Raw genomic sequence first — 22,481 nt, forward strand, 5'->3', positions numbered from 1 at the left:
GAGTTCGACCCCCCCCCGGGTTCTTTTTTATTTAACACCACACACAACTCCAAACACCCGGGCATCGCCGGGTACCCCCCGCTAGTGTATAATATAAATCCCACCTGTATATTTAAATGTACGTATGTCTGCCAAAAACTTTCAGAGGCGATTGATTTTCACAAGATCGGTATAGTTTTGAAGCTCCACCTTCACGATAAATATAAAAAAATTGGCTAAAAACATTAATTCCTTCACCTTCAACTGGGCACTTTTTTACAAGGAGGGGTTCGCTTTTTTCGCCAATATTTTTTAAAGTCATCCCCTCTTTTCGATTGACTAGCCTTAATTTAAAACTTTGCCACTTCTAGTTTGGAGATAGACGCAACGGCAAAGACGTCACGTTCCACCCCACCCCTTTGCAGTACGGGTTCGAGCCTGCCTGCTTACTTCCATTTGTTTTTGTTTTTTTGCTTAGCATACCTCAAAAACACCCAGGCAATACCAGGTACCCCGGCTAGTTACTCATGAAATGCAATGACTAAAAAGAACCAAATAAGGTAAGCAAGAGTTAAGTGACTGCTGAAAGTATATTCTCCTAAGTAGTAAAAGATGCTTGCTAGTATTGATCTGGTGATTTAGATTTCCAGGTTAACGTTGAGATGTACATAGAAAACTGGGGATTATCAGATCAGCAAGTATGCACTAACATATCACCTCAACCTTGTTGTGGCTGGAAGCAGATGTGATGTCATATAACTCGAACAGAGAGAGAGAGCAAAGTCAGTTTGTTAGGGGGCTTTAAAGTGAATAACACACGTAGAAAATGAATTAAGAATTGATTGAAACTATGGAACAAAAGACGCTAGATGTCGATCACCCAGAAAACACTTTGCCACTAGCAGAAGAGAAGGTGATATCAACATAGTAATAAATGGTCTTTCTTAAAATTCAGAATATGATTTATTTTTGCGCTGTTATGGAGAGAGTTCAACACAAGGTCAGTCATTGATGCCAAAACATCAAGCTCCTCAAAAAGGGAAATTCTGTATAGAGACAAAAATAAAATTGCCTCAGACAAAGGAGAGAACAGATGAAGTGTAGAATCAGAGCAGTTATTGCATTTTTATCAGATATGGATAGATCTAGTTATTTATATATATATATATATATATATATATATATATATATATATATATTATATACACATACACTAATTTCGAATTGAACTTTTCAAATTAAGGCGAGTATATTCATAACATAGTTGTGGGCTTCTGTCATTTAAATATGTATACATATTGGCAATTCCTGTGCCAAATTAATGTTGCATCAGCATTTAAGCATTTGAGCAGGAAATGCATATAGGCATCAAAATCGAAGAAAAAAGGTAGGAGGAAAAAAGAAAAGGAAAGGAAAGAGCAAAGGAAAGAGCAAAGGAAAGAGCAAAGGAAAGAGCAAAGGAAAGAGAAAAGGAAAGAGAAAAGGAAAGAGAAAAGGAAAGAGAAAAGGAAAGGGCAAAGGAAAGGGCAAAGGAAAGAGAAAAGGAAAGAGAAAAGGAAAGAGAAAAGGAAAGAGAAAAGGAAAGAGAAAAAACGTGTGGCTAGTTGGAAGGACAAGCATGCAATATCTCCTCACGCCCTTTTGAAAGTGAGCAGGTTGACGCTGGATTCTAGAGAGAATTACTGCAACACAACAGTGGATTATAGCTTTAAAAAGCAAAGGACTGCTATCTCACCAAGAGAAAGAAAGAGCGAACCTATTGTATCATATTGCAAATACATGGAGACTTGTGGATAAAACCAAACGGAATGACTTTCACCTAATAAAATTTAAAAAAAAAAAAAGTCTGCATCAAAGTTTTTTTTTTTTTCCTGCAAGTCTCCACGTACGTTTGGCCCATATTTAAAGTAATAACAACGTTGCACATTGTTCTCGTTCAATCAGCCATGACCAGGTAGAAGTACTACCTTATGAATTAAAAATAGATCAGTCAAGAGAAAGCTAGAATGATGACAAAACACAAGAGAATGGACAATCGCTTTAAAAGATTATTTGACTATTTTTTTTTTTTTTTTTTTTTTTTTTTTAAATAAAAGGTGTCCATGCATTTAGTGATTAGAATTTTATTTCTAACTCAAGTGTAACAGACCAACAGATTGATCAAACAATAGACATAGCCTCTCATGGAGATGCTAAGATATATCTGAAACAAGTCTATCCAGTCTGTTCGTGCATTGACAAAAATTTTTATTTCTAATTTAGAACTGACAGACTAACAAAAATGATATTTCAAATATAGATAATTAGACGTTATCATCACTTCAAAATCTGTTTTACCCGCTGACATGCATTGGACAGTTTTTAGAAAACAATTTCTAAACCTACCTCTGGCCAGGTCTTTATTTCCTCCTATTCCTCTCAAGTCCATTTTCATAAATTTCTTCCATATTTTCCTTGGCCTTCCCCTGTTAACCGAACCTATAACTTTAATTGTTATACACCTAACCTAAGAACTCTCATTCACTCTTTTGGTGTGACCAAAACTTCAAAGTCTCCCTAAAGACTCATATTTCACATTCATCCTGTCTTTGTTGTTATTGTTATTTCACCCTCAAACAAGGCACAGTGCCACTTTGTTGTAAAGGTCAATTTGGAACGAAATTTACCGCAATACTATGTAAGAAATTGGGCAGTGATTAAACTTAGAACTGCATGTCAGTATAGTTGGGAAGCAGGAACCAGAAAGGGATTTCTAAAGTCTAGCAGATAGAGGGAAGAAACTATTTGAGTAGAAGGCTTTACAGCATCTAGGGATTTCTACAGTGTAGGGGTGGGATTTTGCTGATTAACAGGTTTGTCAGGGGTATCTACATCGAGGAGGTATAAGTGCTTCGAGTTCAGAGCACATTTCATAAATACTTGTAAAACATGCACAGAGATGGCATATTTTAGCAATGGGACAGAGGTTCTAATATCATTTCTCTCCATGCAATGCATGTCCTCAACACTCACTCACCTGGTTTAAATTCCATACATTATACTAATTAATTAATAATTAATTAATTCATAATAATTAAATTCCATACATTATACTGCATACACATACATAATGGACTTTCAACTTGCTAAAAATCTGCTAGTTAGTAACGGAAGAAGTTCCTTGAAGTCACTATTCACTCCCGATTCTTACAATGACATAAGCATTTGTGCTTCAATAGTATTACCAATCAACAAAACTTTTGGATTGTTTGTAAGACTTACATTACAGATCTATCATTCTCATAATTTCTGTCCATGCAACGCATGTCTTCAACTCTGTCTAACCAGGTTTCACTTATGAGACAGCATTTATCCAAAACCTTAATGTGATACATGATCTCATCATTAAGATCCACATTACACATCCATCATCATATTCTATTATATTAATTTAATTTTAAGTGCAGTAATCTCCGAATGTAAATGCCAGGGAATCAGGATAACTTAAGTTAAAATTACTCATCGGAAAATTGATGGTCATCATTGTCATCTTCAATCTAAGGCCCGTTTTACATGTCGCCATAGTCTTCAGAAATTTACTTCCAAACTAATCTATCTCTGGCTAAGTTTTGGTTTATCCCTCCTTCTTAAGTCCATCTTTATCACTTCCACCCATTTTTTCCCCCTTGACCTACTTCTGTGAACTGAATTGGTTATCTAAACTGTTCTACATCTACATATTGTACTATTCATTGAAGAGCAGAGAAAACTCGTTTGTCTTTTACAATTCATTTTTTTTTTTTTTTGACAGACTAGTTTCCGAACATTCTGTTCAAGTGTAAAAAGAAATTTGCCACATTCACAAATGTTTTCGACCTCCATAAGTCGTCCTCAGGCAAATGATGAAAAATAATGCTCCATTAAATGCCCCATAGGAGAATGTGTCTCCAACAATAACATGTACATTGGCATGACTCTAACCAGCATCTCTTGTCGACTAACATGTCACCTATCTTCCCCGAATAGCTCCATTTATCAGCACCTCACAGCACACGACATCCCCAAAACCGAATTTAGAGACATGCTAATAAAAACCACTGCCATCTTAGCTGTGTCATACTGATGCACGCCTCCCAATTATTGAAGCCTTGTTAATCCATATTAAAAAAAATAACCATTAATCAAGCTCAATACGAAGTGGATGGAATGCTTAAATACTTTTAAGTATTTTAAATGATTTTCATCATCTTTCCATTCAATTCATTACCTTATTTTTTTAAATTATTTTTCATCACTCGCCTGAGGACGACTTATGGAGGTCGAAAACGTTCGCGAATACAGCAAATTTATTTTACACTAGAACAGAATGTTCGGAAACTAGTCTGCCAAAAAGAAAAAATAATGGATTGTAAGAGAAACAAACAAGAGTTGTCTCTGCTCTTCAATGAAACGTGCATAAAGGAGAAAATACTGCCCAAATATACTAATATCTTGTACTATCTAGATTGAATCTTCCACTGAGGTCATCAGATCTAAGCTTGCCTTTAACACTCACATCACACATCCATTATATCATCAGCCAGGTTTGATTTCCAAACATCATTACATTACTTACACATGTCTGATAGACTCTTTCCCTAATGGACAACGGCAATGCTCTGCTGATTAGTAATGGCGGAAGTTCTATGTAATGTGTGCGTTTAGGAATGAAACTGCTTTAACAGATGGACAGACAGAGCCTTATTATCTTGATGCATGGACACACAAGAAATAAATGAAAATAAAACAGCAGGAATCTACGTTTTGAATGGAAAGGCTTTCATTGTGAGCAGATAGTCGTGGTGGTGTGTGATGTCAAGTGAGGCTGTCAGCTCGAGATCCATTAAATTCCAAATGATATCCCGGAGCTAGATTTCAGCTTATCCATGGAGATTATAGCATCTATTTCCAGGATTATGCCAATTTAGTTAGTGCAATGTGTTAAAGCTAAGAAATCAGGATCTGACTCTGGATATTTTTTTTTTTTTTTTTTTTTTTTTTTTACAAAGGCATCACCACATTATCAAGGCCCAGAGGCCACTCAAGGATAAGGGTTAAATCTCATATATATATATATATATATATATATATATATATATATATATATATATATATATATATGTTAGACATACTAGTTAGATATTGAGTAATAACTATTTATTTTTTTAATGAAGTCAAATAAACTGATATATATCTGAAGATACTTGTATTGCATAACTGTAATAAACTATAACCATAGTCATATTTATTATAATTGTTTTTTTTTTACAAATATTTCCAAGGATATTTGCTTTCTTGCTTGCATAACCCCAGAACCATAATGATAAATTAGAATTTAGAAGTCCTTAGTGCACATTAAGTCGCATTTTCCTTCGCATATGTTTTTTGGCTTCCACGTATTTGTGCATTATTCGTGGCGCGCTTTAAGAAAAGACAATGTCTCTAACCTTGATATTTTAAGCTTCCGGTGCTAGAGGCTGATATCACTAAGACTTTACTTATATATTATAGCATACATAAGGATAATATAGCTTTAGTTTGTTAATGTTTTAATTAAGTGTTTTAATATGGAAATTGCTCTAAGCAAGGCATGAAGCCACTTGATGTAAGTCAAAAAAAAAAAAAAAAAAAAAAAAAAAAAAGTACTTCATGGTAAAAAAAAATCTTGCCAATGATAAGTGTTAGATGGAACAGATTCTAACTCAGAAAATAATTCTCTTAAATAAAAGTCAACTGATGTTAGAATGGACAGGTTCGGAAATTGAAATAAAAAAATCTTCGGTTTTCGAGCTCAGTATAAAATGAGTAATTCCCCTGTTTGAGCTTTTATTTTTATGAAAAATCGCTTCTGACAAAGCATGAAGCCATCTTCTATAATATAAATCTCACATGTCTGTTTAAATGTATGTATGTCTAAAACTTTCGACAGAGACAACGGATTTTGACGAGATTGTTATCGTTTTGAAGCTCGACCATTCGGAACGACAAATACAAAAAAATTGGCTAAAAATATTAATTCCTTTGCCCTCAACTGGGCACTTTTCTAGAAGAAGGGGTAGCTTTTTCGCAGATATTTTCGAAAGTCATCCCCTCTTTTCGATTGACTAGTCTTAATTTAAACCTTCACCACTTCCGGTTTGACAATGGAGGCAACAGCAAAGACATAACTTTTTTTTCTCATTCTTTTCCTCCTTTGTGGTACAGGTTTGAGCCTACCTGCCTACTACAATTTTTTATTTTTTGTGCTCAACACACACCTCCGAACACGCGGGCAACGCCACACACCCAGGCCAAGCTGAAAAATACTACTTCAAGATCAAAAAGTTGCCAACGCCAAGTGTTAGATGGAATAGATTCCGACCTAGAAAACAGCAATTCTTCCCCATTTGTTGGAATGATCGCCCCTGGAATGCGAGGACTAAAGAAAATAAGGGAAACAAGAGTTACGCAACTGTCAAAGTTAAAAAAAAAAAAAAACTCAAATTGCGAAATACCAAAGCTCAATTTGTTTACACAAAGAGCATCGCTTAATATGCTAATGCTAATTCGTGTATCACTTCCCAATAGTGTTGGGACGATTAATCGAAATCGGGACTTTTAGGGATATCGGAATCAGTATTGGAAAAATGTGTGCCTATTTTCGGATGCCAAAAACAATTCTTTTAATTGACTTTTTTTTTTGTATTTGATTTCGTTTAATCCAAAATCTTTCACTGCTGATAATAATGATGAAATAATATCTATTGATTTTTAACCTACTAGTAAAACTAAAATTGATAGATCATCTGCCACAACTGTACTTTTTATGCCTGAGAAAATATCTGCACATTTAACATGTTTTTTTGCGGTAATTCTGAAAAATAACTTCATGGTTAAATATTTAGCTTTATAAAGAATCAGAATTGGTAATTGTATTGGAATCAGGAATAACATTGGTATTGTCCCATCACTAATATATACATATATGTACACACACGCCCATGAGGGAAGTTGAAATTATGCAAATTAAGATTTACATTTATTTGTTCATAAAACAAGGAATTAAAGATAACGTGAATTATTTTGGCTTTCTTAAAAAAAAAAAAAAAAAGGTTAGCAAGTTATATAATTCAAATATATAAATATTAATATTTCCTTTTAAAAATTTTAAATACTGGTTGGTTGGTTGTTTTACGGCATATAAATCCTTTTTAGGTTATTTAATGCCGAATCCAGTGATTTTGAAGAAAATTTTTTTAACAGAATATATTTGTTTTTTTTTTCAAGTCAGGGTTCCAACTATGGGTTAAATAGAAACTAACAGGTACTACCACTCTGAGTTAGAGTGGGCCTGGGATCAATGGCAATTAAAGGGTGGCTCCACACTCCCCAAAGCCCGCAAGCTGGGGCCTCACCATCGGATATAGTTTAAGGTCATATCCAGGACCATTTAAATACTGAAAAAAAAAAAATATATATATATATATATATATATTCGTAGAAAAAAGTATATATTTATAATTTGATATTTTCACCTTTTCCTCCTTCCCGTTACAGGTTCGAGCCTGCCTGCTTACTTTCTTTTTATTTTTTTCTTATTTCGAGGCTTACGTAATGAGAATTTTTTTTTTTCCTTAAAAAAAAAAAAAAAAAAAAAAAAAAAACTGAATTATTTTACCGTTCGCTTAACTTTGGGGTTTTTTTTTTTCACACCTCTCTACCCAGGCAGCATCTATTTTTTTTTTTTTTTTCTAGTTGCATGACTCCTTACTACACCTGGGCAACGCCAAGTACCCTCACCAGCCTAAAAAAAAAAAAAAAAAGCTTATCTTTTTCAAAAAAAATAAAAAAATAGTTATATACATTCTATTCATTTCATAATATTCTCGATCTGTTTCCGCTGTCAGCTCTAAAAACTGTTCAACCGTTGTCCAACGTTGCTCACTATCAAGTCCCAAGAGTTCGGCGTCAACTACCCTTCTTGGTGTCCGTCACTATCTAAAATCCCCCACCTCGGCTACCCAGAAGCTGCCCTTCCCTCTCTAAGCATCTCATTCATAACCCCCCCCCCCGTCAAGTGTCGTTGGTTCCCTTTGTCATCTGTTCTGTAGGCTTCTATTGTCATTGTCAAATCTAAAAAACACTTCCTATCTGTTTATTGTCCCCCACCACCACCTTTCAGATCTTCATAGTATCACATTTACCAATTTTTTTTACTGCCTTAAAGTTGGTTTATGATACCCGTTTTTCATAGATATTACAGATATGCTAAGAATTTTACTGCAAGAAATAACTTTCTATTCAACAGTTTAAATGCTTCTGCAGTCATTTCAATTTTGAAAGGTTGCAAGGTAATTTGTTCATTTTTATTTCCAAGTATTAAAATGGCATATATATATATATATATATATATATATATATATATATATATATAAAATAAAAATTTTGTTATCGAAAATTTATTCAAATTGTCAATACACCTTATAAGGAAGGTATACAAAATTTTAATTATCTGACAAGGATTACAAATAAGAAAAACCTTATTCCATGAAGTTTCGAAGAATGCAATTCTTATCAGAGGGATGTTTGCAATATGTATATCTATAAAAGTGAAATTGTGTGTGTGTGTGTGTGTGTGTGTGTGTGTGTGTACGTACATTTCCCTACCAACCTACTGTCAATTTTCAGTCTATAGACTCGAGATTTGACATGAGGGGTATTGAGATTTGGCTGTCAAGGGGTCAAAGCTCAATGATTTGACTTTTGAAAACTACCAAACTCCCCTGCCAATTGTAAGTCTAAACACTATAAATTTTAGATGTAGGTTACTTCGACATAGATCAAACTAACTTGATTTGAGCCCAAAACAAATGTTAATGTCAAAATTGGGACCAAAGTTAAAAATTTTACCTCTGCGGTCTACCAAATTACTCAGCCAGTTTGGGGTCTAAACATTTGAAATTTTACATAAAGGGTATTCAGACATGCAGCGAGCTTCTTTTTTTTTTTTTTTTTGGCTGGCAAGATGTCAAAGTCAAAAGATTTGACCTTTGCAGACTCTACCAAAGTCCTCCACCAAGTTGGGATCTAAACACTTGAAATTTTAGATATAGGTTACTTGGACAGGAGTCAAACTTTTTTAATATATATAAAGTTATAAACAGTACATAGGGCACAAGCAAAGCCAGGCTGAACTGCTAGTGTATATATGTGTGTGTGTTTTTGTTACATAAAATTTGTGAAGTTTTAATTTTATAATCAAATACTTTTTTCATAGGATATCTTTAAATGTTATATTCGTACTTTATAGGATAGCATTTTTTGATTTCACTAAACAACTGATTAATATTCAATAAAAAAAAAATAATGCCTAAACAAAAGGTGAGAAAAACAAAACAAAATGGTAACATTTACTAACAAACTGGTTTTGTTGGTTCGCTAACAGTTCACTACTTGAAATATTCAATTTAAATTTAATTCATTGTAAACATAGAACAGAATCTTAGTTAATTATTCATTTTTGCTAGTTTATTTTGGGGGGAGGGGGTAATTTGTTTTTACCATATTTTTGTGAAAATCACATCATGAAGTCACTTGATGTAAGAAGCTGATGTAAAAAAAAATACCAAACGATAAAGGTTAGATTCTGACCCAGAAAATGTCAATTCTTTCTCCTTTGCCAGAAACATCGTTCATGGAATATGAGGACTAAAGGATAAAATAAGAGAAGCAAGAGTTATAAGGATGCCTAACGTATACTCAAGGTTCACATTCTACTCTTCTTAAATTCATATTAATGAAATAGTTTTCCTATTATCAAGAAAAAAAAATTAAACTAGTTTTCATAATTTTTTTATTATTATTATTACAAATAATCAAACCAAAATTTTTGGTCGGGAGGAGCTTTTTTTTGGGGTTTTTTTTTTTTTTTAACATTACACGTGATGTTACGACCTTACCACCGAGGCTTAGGGTTAGTGGTAAAATTTGATTAAGTCTTAAAACGTTTCCAAACTAGAATGGAGACATTAAATATTAGTTATAATTTTGAGTTCATTTTTTTTTTTTCAAATATTTTGGATTATATGAATCATCTTAAACACAAAAAAATAACAATCTGGAATTTGTAAAAAAAAAATTTTTTTTTTTAATAAAAAAAAAAAAAAAAAAAAAAAATCACTACAATTATTTTTTTAAAATAATTGTTTAAAAATTTACACAATACTCAGATCAAGGAAAAATATTGATGTTTCTTCATTATTTGAGCGAAATTCGAAAAGCGAAACGTTGAATTTCAAATAAAACCAATGGTATCTACTTAATTGTCATGTCTCGGTAATGGACATATCCAAAATCATTTATTACAAGAAATGAAAGTAAAAATGGCCTCCTTTAGTCTTTAACAGACTAAGGATACCCACGAAGGGGTGCCTGCGCATGAAATTTTTGTAGCAGGAGGTGCGCAATCTCCAACCACACATCTGAGTCGACATTGTTAAATACCAGTGGCAAGTGAAGTGAGTGTACGTACAAGACGACTAGAAACAAATGCCGAGATAAGCGGAGATCACACAGCACCTAGAATTCCCAAATGGTCACTCATCTGGTACTAACGTTGCTTAACTTGTGTCAACGTGATTATAGAAATGGAAGTACATAAACGATCGGGATGTAAGCGTGAGAAAATAACACACGCTATCGTATTAATATAGATTTGTTCATCCGTTAGAGTTGGGTGAACTGAAAATGAAACGCATTCACAACATTGAAACTATCGTTACTGATAAACCTATTGAAAAAAAAAAAAAAAAAGATTATGTAAAGCTGAAAACATGTCAAGACAAATTTTGAGCTTGTAAAGTAAAAAAAAAAATGCAACGCCATTTCTAATCAAAGAAAAAAAAAACAATCCCGTAATTTGTTTGCTTCATTATCAAATGTTACATCATAGCAATTTCATAAAAAATTACATAAATGGAAGCTTACTGTGTGCAAACCAGAGTCTCTCCTTAAGTGGTCCACAACAAACTACAAATAAAGGCACAAATGTTCATATATTGTTTCATTTTACGGCATATCAACCCTTTTCAGGTTATTTGATGCTGAATCTAATGATTTTGGAAAAATGTGCTTGCTTCTAAAGTCTTAATGAGCCGTCCCCCTAAGTAATCCAATTTACAAAATTCCCACTACTTATGTTTACTACGCTATAATCACATTGAACAATGTATACCCATAAACCCTTATTCTCGAGTGGCCTCCGGGCCTTGATAAATGGTGATTCCTATGTAAAAAAAAAAAAATTGTTATACCTTCAAATATTTATTCATCGTGATTGGTCATTTTTGATTTATGGTGTATCAACCCTTTTTGGGTTATTTAATGCTGAATCTAGTTATTTTGGAAAAAAGATTTTAAGCTTCAAATTCTTTATACATTCCAGTATTCATTAACAGCGTTTAGCTTAATTGTTTTGTAGAGGAAAACTGGTTTTGTTTTTGACTTTGCAGAACATGACTTAGTTTAGCAAAGGGAAACGAAAAAAAAAAAAAATAAATAAACTTCAATATTTTGGTGCATTTTAGGTTAGGAAGCCAGTACCTTCCGACGACCTGATCTGGTAGCATTTAGCCATGCACATAAGGACAGATTCTGACTATGACTACGGAATTCCTACTGGTACATATCTAGAAAATGCAGCCGTTAAAACGAGATATAGTGATTAGAGACAGAGCAAATAAAAAAGCAACCATAATAAAGGTCAGTTTATGCATTGATACAGGTCTTAACGGAGCTGAGAGGGAAAGGATAATGTATCAAGGACTTGTGTATAAAATGAAACAAAATTGAAAACTAAAAGAGGTTTCAATTATACGAATCATTATACGAGGAACTGTCGGGTTATGAAAAAACTTTAAGTACTTAGACAGTATACCCGGTGAACCAAGTGCAAGTGAGATACAGGCGATTGCACTGAAAGGGATGACTAGAATCCTAAAAAGATCTCTTGGTTGGACTCACTAAAATAGGAGTAAATGTTAGACATCTTGTTGGATGTCCTACCCCCCTAGAAGAAAAAGATGAAAAATGGAAAAAAGAAATAAGACACTAAAAAGCTAGAACATCAATCCGGAGGGAGGGTCTAGTATGAAAGCAAAAGGATGGAACATAAGTTTGTGAGGGACAGGTTCTGTCACAACACTAAAAAGCTGTAATACAACTCCACGAGCGAGATTCTGGTATGACAATTAAATGCTGGAATTGCAGTCCACAGGAGATACCATCACTCTACACTGAATGTCACACCTACACGCACCGTTTTTCACTTTACCCAATCATGCAAAATCGTGACAAACGTTTGCAAAAGGAAGCCACGCCTGATTGGTCAATCAGCGCATGTAACTTCCTTTAAAAACAAAAACCACATTTTTTTTTTTTTTTCAATAGAAAATACTGACGTCATATAAACTGCAAGAAAATACAGACATTTTCATTTTTCTTCTGCATCACAGAAAATATAAATGCACCAAGATTAGATGAATAGTAAAAAAAAAAAAAATATAGACTATCATTTCTCATATAAAGAATTCTGAAACAGAAAACTTCATATTGAATAAACTTGTGAAAGTAAATACCATGATTATTAGACGGATGTAGGTCAGTCATGATTTTGTATCGTCAAGCAAGACTACACAGGTAGAATCATAAGGCAGCATTTGAAAGGAGCGATATCCATCATATTTCCTGGATTCACAGCATAATTTAAATCTTAACCAAATATTCTGTTATAAAAGAAGTGAAAGGGGGGGGTGAAGCTAGTAATTTTAATTTGTTTAATGAAAAAAAAAAAAAAAAACAAATTGACAAACTGAAAATATGACACCATGACAGGTGGCCATCCAGTGACTGACAGTTATCGTTGTTTGAAATACCTGAAGCATAGGATGCAAGATATTCATTTGTATCTAGTGAAATTGAGTGCACTAAGCAAGGCTCATGTTCAGTTGTCAGCTTAGCTCAGTAAACTTCCAGAAGGTTAAATGTGAGTCAATCCTACTTACCTATAGGTTATTAGCTTGGTGAGGTGATGAGTAGAGGTAGGTTTTGAAGGAGAGATTTTTTTTTTTAAGGTGGAATACTCAGTAGCAAATTGGAAATAAACACTGAAGAATTTGAAGTTCTGTTTAATCTTATATTAAACTGGCCTGGGTGCCCGGCGTTGCCCGGGTGTTTGGAGGTGTGTTGAAAAAATTTTTTTTTATAAAAGTGGTAGTAGGCATACAGGCTCAAACCCATACCGCGAAGGAAGAAAAGAAAATGGGAAAAAAAAATAAAAAAGAAAAAAAAAAAAGAAAAGTGACGTCTTTGCTGTTGCGCCCATCGCCAAACCAGAAGTGACGAATGTTTAAATTAAAGCTAGTGAATCTGAAAATATAAACGAAAAAAGCGACCCCGCCCTGTAAAAGAGGGCCCAGTTGAGGGTGAAGGAATTAATGTTTTTAGCCAATTTTTCGATATTTGTCATCCGAAAGGTCGAGCTCCAAAACGATACAGATTTTGCAAAAATGTGTCGCATCTGTCAAACGTTTTAGGCAGATATACAAACATACAATTGAACAGACAAGTGAAATTTATATTATAGACTAGCGGGGGTACCCGGCGTTGCCCGGGTGTTTGGAGGTGTGTGTGTGTTAAAAAAAAAAAAAAAAAAGTTTTAGTAGGATTGAACCCCGAAGCCTTGACGCGGAGGTGGAAAAAGCCAACCACTTAACCATCTCGGCCAGTGAGAAAAATTGGTTAGCGTGTTAAGTGTTATAAAGTGAGTTAAGTAGGTTTGATTGACAGGTAAGCGCTTAATGAGGTCATCGCAGGAGCATTACGATGACGTGGCTGTATTTTACTTACTGCTGGACAGCTTTTTGGGGTTTGTTTATTTTGTTTCAATGCGGGGCAGTTTTCGCTTCCCCAAGATTATGGTGGTGAGGAAACCAGCTCTCCATTTAAAGGGAAGTGTCCAAATCGAATAGCAATTGTCTGATATAAGGAGACACTCTACATTGACCAAAAGCTGGACGTTCCAACGCAAAAGCCGAGAACACAACGTTTCGATTTAGTTTCATCTTATCTATATTAAAAAGTCGAACAAACAGGTGACACGGCGAAATAGCGTGATTTTTATAAAAGTCGATGTAAATAAATCTAGACGTGACGCACATTCGCAAATCTTCAATATTATGATTTAGACAGTATATAAAAATTTTTTAAGACATAGTAGGCTCCTCGAGAATGGCTTTCTTTGCGAGACATACATAAAATGATCACACATTTTGCCTTTTATATATATAGACTAGCGGGGGATACCCAGCGTTGCCCGGGTGTTTGGAGGTGTGTGTGGTTTTGGGTAAATCAAAACTTGGGGGGGGGATGGGTGTGTTAAAATTAAAAAAAAAAGTTTTGGTAGGTAAGTATGAGGATCAAACCCGAACCCTTGAGGCAAAGTTGAAAATAAAATACTAACGGAAACACGTTTGAATTTATTTAACTATTTAGAAATGGCAGGTGCACATTTTAATGACTTAATGAGGTCAACTTTGACTGCGGGGTAGTATTTCATTTACTGAGGGAACGCTTTTTTATTTTTATTTTCCCCAAGATGTTGGGAGGGGAGGGGACCAGCTTCACAAAAAAGGGGATTGTCCAAATTGAATAGCAATTGTCTGATATAAGGAAAATATTTCCACATTGATCAAATCTGATTGCTTTCGGACATTTCTGGCGATCGGGACCGGAAAAATACCGCCAAAATTAGTGTCACTTTTATTATACGAAAAAGCCTAATCCACATGCGGCGAGCGAAAAATGTTGAATATTTATCTTTTCAAATTCGAGCAAATTAAATAGACAGGCGACCTCCGTTGTTAACTCGTAGATATGATTTATATGCGATATAAAAAGTTTTAAGTTGCGAGCCGACCAATCGCTCCTCGGAAAAATGCCTTTCTTGGACATACACGAAAAGCAAACATACATACACACATTTTCACTTTTAACAGAGTCCATTCTTTTCTTAAATTATAATAAAGTATACATTTTAAGAGTAAAATATCATTTTTGCATGCAAACACTGATTCCAGCCCGTATACTCTTAGCACAACAAAGTGCGACAGCCTTTTGAGACATTAGTATCTGTTTTCTGTATGTGCGAGACAGTATCTGTATTTAGTATCTGTTCTGATAGAGCACTTAATCTATTCTGTTCAGAGCCAGTGAAGAAATAAAGGTAATTTTGATCTTTGGCTCTATTCAGAATGTCCCTCTTCAGTTCTTGTAAAAGAGAAGGTGGCTAGGATATAAGGAAATACTCATATAATAAGAAAAAGAGTGAAGGACCCCTTTAAGAAAGTCGGTTTTTATTGTTGAGCACTTTAAAGTTAAAATAGAAAGTCTGTCACCTAAGCTCGTATGCACAGATCATATTATAACCATTAAATCACTACATCCAGATGTTACGACAGTTAAAAAATTTAAACAATATTTCTTGCAGTTAAGATTAGCAAGGAACAAACCCCACAGCCAATGGAGTCAGAGATGGCTTTGTGGCCTAGTTCGAATCTCTCGACCGGTAGTAATCGTGTCACCCTGCAATGATTCCCGAAAGGATGAAACGAGTGTATGTAAGTATTAAAAAATTATTATTGTAATATATACCCACACACACAAGATTAGAGTAAGGATTTTGGATATAAGGTTTAGTATCATCATATCAATTTTAATTTTCGTAAGGGGGATACAAAGATGGTGAAAATCTGTTCCATTTTGGAGAATTAATTCTAGCATATATATTCAAATATATATTTACAAAATATTATTTTAAGAGATTATTCTAGCAAAAAATAAAAGTAAATTTTTAAGAAATCATTTCTGAAAGCAAATTTGATGCAAGATTTCAGCATCAAATTTGCTTTCAAAAATGATTTTTATTTTTCATTCTTTGGCGCTTTCCAATGTAGAAATAATGAATCTATTAAAATAATCACTTCTAAAATCTCCCCTCAAGTGTTGATATATAATCCTTATCTTAAAACTAATATACATGATGAACATCCGCTAGACTGCCGCTCTCCTCGCCTCACCCCCCCCCCTAAAAAAGGAGAAAGCAATCCCTCAGAGGATATTATTATAACGGCAGAACAGACACTGCATCATCTCATTAAAAAAATTTAAAAAAAAAAAAAAAAAACGTAATGCCTGGGATGATAAGGAGGCAATGCCTGAATTTAGCACTGAACGATAGTACAGGAGTCTGAAATAGTATGGTAAACTGAATTGGCCATTAAAAGAGTGATAGTATAGTTATGGCTTCAGATATAAAAGCATCGCGCTTGGATTTTCCTTCAAGAGAAAATGGAAAAAAATAGTAATATCTTAAATAGATATATCTATAATCTATATATATATATAAGATATAAATATCTTAAAATTAATTTATCTTAAATAAATCTTAATATCTTAAATATCGAAATAGTAACATCTTGAGAAGTCAAGACGGTTTAAGCTGTCAAAACTAGAATTGTCTACATGGAAATGTGGCGTAATAGTTAAAGATGTTGGTTAAAAATAAGCTCTAAGTGATTGCCTTCTGCAAGTTAAAGGTTCAATTCTTACTAGATGCTAAGTGAAAATAAAATTGATGAAATCAGTTTGAAATAAGGTTCCCTAGTTTGACGTCCCAATTCCTAAGTTGAAAAATTAGTCAGTAACAGTGATCGAAGCATGGTGAAAGCAAGTCATGTTCAATTTAATATAAACACTATACTCACCTTTGTGGAGATGACAGTGCTTTTGAGCTAGAGGAGAGAAGTGGGGGAGCTAGAGAAGAGGGGGAGCTAGAGAAGAGGGGGAGCTACAGAAGAGGGGGAGCTACAGAAGAGAGGGAGCTACAGAAGAGAGGGAGCTACAGAAGAGAAGAGGGGGAGCTACAGAAGAGAAGAGGGGGAGCTACAGAAGAGAAGAGGGGGAGCTACAGAAGAGAAGAGGGGGAGCTACAGAAGAGAAGAGGGGGAGCTACAGAAGAGAAGAGGGGGAGCTACAGAAGAGGGGAGCTAAAGAGAAAAGAGACAATGAAGAGAGGGGGAGCTAGAGAAGAGAGACAACAAAGAAAGTGTAGGAGCTAAAGAGGAGAGAAGGAAGAGAAGCAGGAAAGAGGAACCAGAGAAGAGATAAATAGATTCAAATAAGCAACGTACCAATCATCAATAATATGAGATTATAACTAAAAAGCCGAGAACACCTAATTCCAAACGAGAAGGTTTTGAAATGTAATGCACTTTTCTTTTCACAGAAGCTAACAAAAACCTGTAACCACAGCACTAAGCAGGTGTCTGTGTGTACGTGCACAAGCAAAGAACGGGGGTTGGGCAAAGATTACAAAATTAGAGAGAATTGGATAATAGCCAATAGCTTACCCTCTTCTCCCTCTTCCCTACCGTTGAATTGCGTTTCATCGCAATGCTAGAAACTAAATACACAAACACTAAAACTATTAAGTGGCCATCACTATGAAGGCATTTTATTTTCTTTAGCAGAAATCAAATCGCATTTCAAGAATCCGCCTGTCAATATCATAAATTTCTTCAACTGCGTCGTTACATCATCGCTTAGATTAAAGGCAGTCATAAAGAATGGAAACTAATAAAACATCTTGATGCTAACGACTTAACGTTAATAACAAAACCTGGCAGCCATCAGATAAAACTTGCACGTTTACCAAAGCAAAAACCATTTTGAACTAAGGCAACAGGGCAACATTGGCAAATGATATTTCAAACTAAGGTGAGAAAGAGAAAGATACCATGTTAAATGATATTTCAAACTAAGGTGAGAAAGAGAAAGATATCATGTTAAATGATATTTCAAACTAAGGTGAGAAAGAGAAAGATATCATGTTAAATGATATTTCGAACTTGGGTAACAGATACCATGGTAAATGATATTTCAAACTTGGGTAACAGAGATACCATGGTAAATGATATTTCAAACTCGGGTAACAGAGATACCATGGTAAATGATATTTCAAACTCGGGTAACAGAGATACCATGGTAAATGATATTTCAAACTCGGGTAACAGAGATACCATGGTAAATGATATTTCAAACTCGGGTAACAGAGATACCATGGTAAACGATATTTCAAACTCGGGTAACAGAGATACCATGGTAAACGATATTTCAAACTCGGGTAATAGAGATACCATGGTAAACGATATTTCAAACTCGGGTAACAGAGATACCATGGTAAACAATATTTCAAACTCGGGTAACAGAGATACCATGGTAAATGATATTTCAAACTCGGGTAACAGAGATACCATGGTAAATGATATTTCAAACTAGGGCAATCATATTGTCTTGCTAGACATAGAAAACACCTTCAACTGCATGCCACACAATGTAATCTAATGTGTGGTTAAACACCATGGTGTCCCAAAAAAGCTGATAAGCAAAGTCAGTTGACTCGACAACTGAGAGTCTGGTGTGAACCACTTGTAGTATGTTCAAAGACTTCCACATGATGGTTGAGGTAGACCAAGCCTAGGCCCTCTTTCCGCTGCTCTTCATGTCATGTACACCATCAGCAAGGCCCTATATTGGCCTATGCGTTAGGCACTCTCGTATGCAGATGATCCGGTTGTCCTCAAAGACTAAACCTGACCTGTAAGTCCAGTTCTGTAAAGCTAAACATCAGGAAGAGTGAATACTTAACTACCGCTAAAAACGAACATGGCACTATCCAAGTTAACAGACAGAATCTTCCATGAACACACACATCTACAAATTATTTCGATGCAAGGTGGCTCAAGCAACACACCACCACCATTCTATATGACCACAAGACAAGATCAGCGACTGTCTAAAATCAAAGATCTACAAGACTTGAGAGACTCGTTGCACTAACCATATATGTAATGAAGACATCTGAAGTGGCTACAACACTGCAATCAATGGCAAGCTGAAAGAACACCAGCTCTAATGGTTTGGATATGTAGCGACGACGAACAGTCACAAAACTTGTTATTTTATATAGTAAATTGTCAAGAAGCAACAGAAAGGAAAGCCGATAAGGAGATGGGCAGATGCCATGCACAAAGACCTCTGTAAAACTGACATTAACCTGGACCAAGCCTGTGAAGCGAAGAGAAAAGTCAATTACTACTTATCCTGTCGTACATTAATGCACAAGAAAAAGAATGATATTGCTATTAATAATACTGATAATAGTATTACTAATGACATTAATATGAATTTCCTCCAATTTTCTTCCATCTTCAAATATACTGGAAATCATATTAATAATTATACTATTGTTTTCTATTTCGTTTAATATGCCAAGCGTGAAAGACAGATTTGGGTAGAGCAATAACAATAGGTTTCATTTTGAGATGTGATGGTGGCTAAGTGGTTAACGTCACGTACTGCCAACCTAGATGTGATAAGTTCAAATCCAATTTGTTAGACAGAAACACTTTCGTTTCTGATGTTGGCAACCTTCATATGATCCCTCTTGTAAGAGATGTCTTTCTAGAAAGATGTTGCAATAATTTTTGGCATATGACAAGATTTGGATGATTTCATTCATGACTGAGTGATAATCAGATACAAGAACTGTTTTATAAAATATTAGTAAGGAAACTCAACATTGTCCGGGATTGAATGAGAATCAACAAATATTTCATCTTCTCATACTTTTATCAACAAAATCACCAATTTTTTTTTTTTTTTTTTTTAATCAAATCAATTGATTACCTGCTCTAGTTAGAGACTCCTTTCCCCGCAATATACCGAGAGAAAGTTTCACATTCCTCTCCGCAGTGACAGTCCACAATAAATTGTAATTTACATTGCACTGTAGAGAATCTACTATTGATTTTATAAAATTATGTGTACATAATGGCGTCATTATAAGTTTAAAATCCAAAAACCATGGCTTAATTGTGCTCTTAAAAGAAACATTCATCTCAAACATGCCCCTGTCTTATAAAAGAATCTACAGTCGATTTTATACGCTGGGCCTTTATGTATGTGCAGTGATAAAACTTCTCAAATGCACTCATGATGCTAGGTTGTATAAAAGTGTTAACTTTCATCAAAATTACTTCTTTTATCTTATTTTTCAAATATCGATACTTATCAAGGGTATTCTGATACAAAACCTATATAAGAACACTCCCAGATACATCAAGTACCTTTGTGTGAAATTTGAAAAAAAAAAAAATGTTAATTAAAAATCAGCCCAGCCATTTCAGAGTCTATAGGGAACAAGCTTACAAAGTGCCTTTTATATAATAGTAAAGATACTGAATCTCTTTGAATTTTCAGTGATAACTCCGTCTTGCCACGAGAAGACCACTAGGCCAGTGGTCAACGTGATTATGCTGTATTTGGGATATTTAACAATACACAAACTACAAAGTTATTCAGTCAGCACCCAAGAATCCTAACGACCCAAAATTTATTGAAAAGAGCACATGTTTAGGTATCTGAGAAACCAATGCCAATAACAATAAGAATGGCAACACTAACAATATATATAACGTTAATAAAATTATAAATGTCTGTACTCTAAAAAGAATAACTAAATAGAATGTACTTCACTCTTTATTTTGACGGATTTGAATCAAAATTCCAAATGTAGCAGGTAAAATCTTTGGATATTTAACGATATAGTTTGTTTATTATACAAAAATTATTGGTTACATATGTGCATACATGTTTCAGTTGAATCGCAATTCAAGAATAACACTTCAGACAAAAAAAGGATCTATTCTTTTTTGGTCTGATGATTATCCTTGACTTGGGATTCCACTGAACCATCTATGCACATATGTAACCAATAATGTTTGTATAATAAACAGACGATATACAAGCTCTGTCCTGCATTGAGCACTCTTTAATAATCATGCGAGTTTCATTGGATTTACAGCGAGGAAACTAATCGATACAACCATCATATGCATAGATATTTAACAATACAGAAACTACAAAATTATTCAGTCAGAACCCAAGAATCGTACCGACCCAGAATTTCTTGAAAAAAAGCATAATTTGTTCAGATATCCGAGAAACCAATGCCAATAAAAGAATCAGCAGATTTATAAAATATGAACAAATGATTTCTGAATCGGACATAAATCAAGCCATGAAAACAGGAGAAAAACGCACCAAACTTTCCGGGAGTTAGGGTTGGGGGAGGTAAATAAGTAGTTTCGGGTTTTCTTATCCTGAGGTTGTAAATTAAGTGATGAAGACACGCTTATAAAGATGAAGATACTTTGCAACGTGTTAACCCTCTACAACCAGATTTTTTTTTTAATGCAATAAATAAATTTTTTTAATCAGGAAACCCACACGTGATTGAAGTTAGCATGCAACTGACGCACAAGCATAAACAAACCCCTCATTCACGTGTTGAATCATGCATAGACCTGTACTTTGAAGACCACTTTGGCTGACAAGGCATAGGAGTAAGAATAGTTCTGTTTTTTTTTTTTGAAAGGCGACTTGAAAGTACAATTTGGGATTTTTTTTTTTTTTTACTTCAATTTATCCCAAAACTTCACATGTCATGTTTTGATGAAATTTAAATCCTATGTATAAAATTCTCTGCGGTAGAAAACTGAAATGATCTTGAACCTATAAGTTACTTTCTATGTACCTTTATTTCTAAGCGACCGATAGGGGCAGAATACCCTTAAAATTTTGAATACATATATCTAATTTTAATGAAAATTAAACCATGTATATAAGACTAATTCAGAGAGTTTTCCAACATTTCAGCTTGTCTATCGATTATATTAGGGGGTGAGATAGAAGGTAGTAAAAAACAAAAGGTATAAAACTAAAATAAGAACACTCCCAGATACATCAAATATCTTCGTGTGAAATAAAAAATAAATTGGCCCAGCCGTTTTAGAGCCCGTAGGGAACAAACTCACAAAGTTCTTTTTATATAATAGTAAAGATACTGAATCTGAATTCTTCAGTGATATTTTTCTGCTGATCCTGACTGAATTAATTTTTTACCTTTGAAAAAATAAAATAAAAGTAAAGCCAAAGTAATATAGGATTATGAAAATTACATAGTAGTGATCCTCATTCAATCCCGAGCAACGTCAGGTCTTCAAGATTATATTTTTATTTATTTAAGATAAAAAAAAAAAATTAAAAAAAAAAATAATAATTTTGTTTTAAAAATATCGTTTACCTTAAACTTTAAGATGCAAGTTATAAGTCAACTAACTCAAGTAAGAGGTCATTGAAGATTACGGAAGGGGGTAAATAAACAAATTTTAAAACCTTACACAACAACAATTGACAAAAAATAAAAATCAACTGAAATAATATTTTCCCTAGAAACCAAAGTATTTCCTTTCATTTATCTTGGAGATAAGAACTAGGAAAGTCATAGACAAGCTAACGCATCTACTTTGCATAAAGGCACATAACAC

The 22,481-nt window shown here is 34.2% G+C and overlaps 1 protein-coding gene across 13 annotated transcripts in view; it reads right to left on the reverse strand.

Annotated features, from left to right (window-relative positions):
- The window catches only part of LOC145261200 (endothelin-converting enzyme homolog), a 662,230-nt gene that overhangs the window by 436,428 nt on the left and 203,321 nt on the right, over positions 1-22,481 (reverse strand). Inside the window, exon 1 of one of the 13 annotated variants that reach the window (XM_080119538.1) lies at positions 17,223-17,377. The exons of the other annotated variants lie outside the window; for them this stretch is intronic. The gene's annotated coding sequence lies outside the window, so the exon portion shown is untranslated. Of the gene's footprint in view, positions 1-17,222; positions 17,378-22,481 lie in introns of those variants that run through there. 13 annotated transcript variants of the gene reach the window in all.

Source organism: Euprymna scolopes, chromosome 37 (genome assembly GCF_053919585.1).
Source record: "Euprymna scolopes isolate OS-2025 chromosome 37, ASM5391958v1, whole genome shotgun sequence".
In the NCBI taxonomy this organism is placed as follows: domain Eukaryota; kingdom Metazoa; phylum Mollusca; class Cephalopoda; order Sepiida; family Sepiolidae; genus Euprymna; species Euprymna scolopes.